This window comes from Notothenia coriiceps, unplaced genomic scaffold (genome assembly GCF_000735185.1).
Source record: "Notothenia coriiceps isolate Sejong01 unplaced genomic scaffold, NC01 NC01_scaffold00024528, whole genome shotgun sequence".
NCBI classification, from domain to species: domain Eukaryota; kingdom Metazoa; phylum Chordata; class Actinopteri; order Perciformes; family Nototheniidae; genus Notothenia; species Notothenia coriiceps.
Genome location: NW_011357229.1, coordinates 1 through 5126, shown reverse-complemented (window position 1 = coordinate 5126; position 5126 = coordinate 1). Strand labels below are relative to the sequence as shown.

General features: G+C 40.5%; 1 long non-coding RNA gene across 2 annotated transcripts; it reads left to right on the top strand.

The window, feature by feature from the left end:
• The first annotated feature begins 1239 nt into the window (after positions 1-1239).
• On the top strand, positions 1240-3496 carry LOC104955053 (uncharacterized). 2 transcript variants are annotated; one of them, XR_799417.1, is made up of 3 exons: positions 1240-1296; positions 1942-2035; positions 3428-3496. It is a non-coding gene; the product is annotated as an uncharacterized lncRNA (long non-coding RNA). The 2 variants fall into 2 exon arrangements; XR_799418.1 differs by having other exon boundaries at positions 1246-1302.
• Positions 3497-5126: the final 1630 nt, after the last annotated feature.

The following is a 5126-nucleotide window of genomic DNA, read 5'->3' as shown; positions in this document are numbered from 1 at the left end:
GGACAATCCCGTATCTCAGCTGGGAGGCTGTTCCACAAAGAGCTGCCTTTAATGGAGAGGACATTTTGTCCAAAAGTGGTCCGTCTACGGTGGACCTCACAGTCTCTGAAGGTCATGTCTCTGAAGGTCATGCATGTAGATAATATAACATATAAAAGGTATATTCATTTCACCTTGGATAATAATAATAATAATTGGAAACAAAAGAAATACATAATAATAATAACATAAAAAGTCAAAAGCAACAAGGCATTCACATTTCTGACGGTCATGACTACAGAAAAAGACTCTCCCCTACAGACTGAATCATCCGGAGTGATGTTTGATATTTTCATACAAAGTCATCCAAAGAGGAACTTCTGTTTGGTGCATTTCTTCAGGAAGTTTATTTTTACTCTCCAGTGTCCGGAAACACACAAACTGTAGAGTAAAGAGTTGTTCTGGTGCAACACTCAGTGACCGTTAACGTTCAAACCACGAAGAGCATTCCTCAGTTCAAAAAAAGGACACACACACAGACACACACACAGACACACACACACACACACACCCACCCACACACACACACACACACACACACACACACACACACACACACACACACACACACACTGTAACAGATGGTCTCTGTTTGCAGTCGCTGACCCACTTCTTTTATCTCTCGTTCAACAGAATGGTGTCAGATTTTTTTTACTGACTGAAAGAAGAAGTATTTGAGGAAAACACTTCGCGAACCACTTCAACACACGTATTTCGGTTTTATTCACGGCATTCATTTTGTTATTCTACAGTATTGTTGTTTTATAGTTATTTGTTAACAACCCAATTTGTGCTCTTTGAAATTGAAAAGGATATCGCATTGTGTTTGTTACTTTCCTTGCAGTTGTATGTCTTAAGTGTAATTTGGCTTGGCTTCCTATTTATGGACATGCTTTTATTTTTGAAGGAGAGGTAGCGCTGTTGACAGGAAGTTGTTGTTGCTATGGAAACAACGTGACGGAGATTAACAGAGAAAAAGTAATATCTACATATAAAGACGGCGAAAGTAAACGATAACTTTTATGGGTACCTGTTAGCACCCCCCGAAGAGGCACAAGCTCTTACGTTGATATTGGAGATTTCAATACATTCAAAGAAGGAAAATCCGAATAACGAAATTGAAACCCGAATAGTACTGCAACGAACGAGTATTCGGATATTCGGATATCGGGTACAGCCCTACCAGGCATGAGCGTCAGTTCTCAAGTTAGCGTGGCTAGGATGTTGCATTGTATCTTGTGGAACATTACAAGTAAAGTATGTGTGAGTAAGATAGAGTGTGTCCTTATTATCGTTATTATACAAATTGAACCACTGTCCTTCATCTGTGATCCACATATACAATAAAAACTCCCTCTGAAGGGAACACAGGGATTTTAGCCTTTGGAGACCATTTACATGCACTAAAACCTATATGACACTATGAGGAGAGGCAACACCACAGGACTACTTCAACCATGTTTTATAATGGTTAGTGTGATACTGAGATGATGCGGTGTTTGCTGATTGCTGTGCCTAGGACTGCAGATGGGAATGAGATATTCATCTGGCATCATTCATCTCCTCTCTTTTCTGAGATGAATGTATTTGTATGCACGGTCCTCTTTGAAACACATACATGACAATAGAAAGCAGAATAGGGCTTCTTTAATTAACTCAAAATCTACGAACCTGTTGCAGGACCTGAACATATTGAAGTTGGTAGAGTCTACACTTCTTAATCTTTTAATGTATTTCCCACGTTTGGGTCTGACTAACACCTGGATCCTCGTGCAGTCGCACAGATCTCGTGACTGCATGTTAGACTCCTCCGGCAGCTCGGGGGTTAACAGGAAACATGACCTCACCGCTAACCGCTGGTCTGTTTTTCTTCTTCTTCTTCTTCTTCTGCACACTTCTCAGGCTCCTGTTGCTGCTGCAGGATGTGAGAGAAGATCAACAGAAAACACGGAAACACTGAAGGAAAGCAGACGGTGTTTGTGCTGGACGCCTGAAGGTAAAGCCCTCCTGCTGTGTGTGTTTATAAAACCTCACACTTATTATCTCAGAGGCTTGTGTCCGTTACTCCCTCTGTGCTCTGACCGCTGATCGGAGGCTCTGGAGACTTTAAGAAGTTAAAAACAAGGAGGAAGGAAGCACCTTGTATCGTCTAAAAACCTGCTCTAATGTCTTTCTTAAAATCTAATAAACTGAACTTCGTCATAATCTCACTGAACTTAGTTGTAATATTGTTCTTCTCTTGCTCCTCCTCTTGTTTCCGTACACTCTGTTGACATCACTGAACACCAAAGCTAAGTGCCTGTACTGGGTGGATAAACCTGCATGGCAATAAACCTGGTTCTGATAAACCCAACAGAGATAGGCGTGTTTGCATTCACATACACACGTCCATAGTCAACATGGCCGCACAATGTATACTTTGATATTGAAGCACTTGGTCTGCAGGGCCTCGAGGAATCTTAAAGTCTCAAATACCTGCTCTGAAAATATGTCAATATTCGTGAACAACAATTCAAAAACCAAGCTAAACTTCCTTCCACATATTTTAAGGTGATTTAGATTTGTTTTTGTCCCTGTGGAAAGATGTTGTATTTGATAAATGGGATGAATTCAGACGTCGCAGACACTTAGCTCATGTTCTTAACTTTTATAAAAACACAGTCCATTTAAAATGTACCTAAATATAAACACAACTAGTGAGGCACACTGTTGCCTCCAATGACGTGTTCCTCCATTATCATGAACACACACACACTGTTGTTATCTCAGTCAGACACACACACACGCACGCACGCTCGCTCGCTCGCTCGCTCACTCACTCACTCACTCACTCACTCACTCACTCACTCACTCACTCACTCACTCACTCACTCACTCTCACACACACACACACGAACACACACACACACACACACACACGCACTCACACCGTCCTGCTGACACACTCAGAGCACAAAGTGTGGATTCCTCCGCCGCTGAAAATAGTCCCTAACAAACGTTCCTCTTGTTTGTTGTTAAAACTTATAATATGAGCTAACTGAGAGTCTATCTGTGCTTTCAAAGAACAGAGACAGTCCAGACGTTAGGGAGTGTTTAGAGACGGACTCCATCTTTGTTTATTTGTTATTTTTTGACTGTAAGAAAGAAATGGCTGCTCTTTTCTCTCAGCCGGTGTCGGGTTTATGATTTCTTCGGCTGCTTATTGAAATAACTGAGACTTTGGTATAAAAATAAAACCCTATATTTGTGTTTTTAGAGATGTGTGTTCCCAGTATGAACCACAGACAGAGTCGAGACGATAGGGAGTGTTTAGAGACGGACTAAAACATTATTATTGTTTTTAGTTTAGTTTTTTGACCCGGTTTTGTGTTTCTGGTTTCTTTCACAGATCCACAAAAGACGCTCGGCTGCAGACAAACATGTCTCTGTTCTTCTCTGGAGCTGTGACAAGTATGACACACACACACACACACACACACACACACACACACACACACACACACACACACACACACACACACACACACACATTGTTTTGCTGTACTTGTGAGGACCACAATTTGGAAAACAACTCGTTCTGTGAGGACCTTTTGGTTATTCCTCACTTAAGATAGGATAAGATAGAAACCTTTAGTGATCCCCGTAGATTAAATGAAGGTGCAGCAACACAACAATATGGACACACACACACACACACACACACAAACAAACAAACAAACAAACAAACAAACAAACAAACAAACAAACAAACAAACAAACTAACAATTATGTTATCAACTCGGTAAAGAGGCAGAAAAAAAACCCTACCAAAAAGAAAATTGAAATATAACTCCAAACATTTGCTGTTGTGAATGTCCCTTAATGCTGTCTAGCAAGATTAGCTTATTGTATTACATTATAATTAATGCTGTCAAAATTATCGCGTTAACGGCGGTAATTAATCTTTGAATTAATTGCGTTAAAAACGCATTTAACACATGTGCAGAATGGCCCGCCCCATACATCCCACCAGTGGCAGCGCTGGGGTAGGCTACAGCCATACCAAGAAATGGCTTAGCCCCACCATGAAAAATGATGTTAAAGTAAGCAAAATAAAGTCCGCCAACTCGCGCGGAGTAAATCACACAGACAGCAGTTAGTGAGATTGATTTCAGTAGCCACTTGTCTGGAAATACCGAAGACTAGAAACGGTTTTGAAAACTTTTGTCACGTAGTGATCGTCTTCTCACAATAGAACATCTTTGATAATGTCTTCTGGCCAATCAGAATCAAGATAACGGCGTGGTGTTGTTGCAGGAAGTCCCGACGGAGAATACTTTTGCTTTAGTGCATCTCTATATACATCGATACAATAAGAAATAAGACCCCACGGTTTGATGATTGATAGGTGTGTGGGCTGTCTTTCATTCTGACTCACAGAACAATGTTATAATAAACATACATACTGGAAGTTAAATGGATATATCCGCCTTCTTTCCTTTATCTTTCCATTCCCACAACAATATACATAAAGAAATTGCATATTTTGGACGTAGTTCGAATGGTGATTAATCTGATTAATTCATTTTTAAGCTGTGATTAATCTGATTAAATGTTTTAATCGTTTGACAGCCCTAATTATAATACATTATATTACATTATTATTGTATTACACACACACATTGTTTTGCTATACTTGTGAGGAACCTTGCTTTGGAAACAGCTGTGAGGACATTCTGGCGGAGAAATGCTGTGATGACCCTGAGGGCCGATGGCTCCTGTTGTTCAGCAAAAATCCTCTTCTTAAAAAGACATTGCGTATAAACGCTGTTACACTACCTGTACACATTAACCTGAAGTCGTGCATTTGTGTCATACTCCCTCCTCTGTTTGTGTCTTTGCTGTCGTTTGGTTTTATGAATTATTTTGAAGACAGCAGAGACCTCTTAGTCACATTCCTGCAGAGGTTTATCACCAGGGAGAATTTACTCAAGAGGTGTCGGCCCTCAGGAACGCAAACTGATAGAAGACAAGACGTCTTTATTTAGAAAGAAAACACACACACACACACACACACACACACACACACACACACACACACACACACA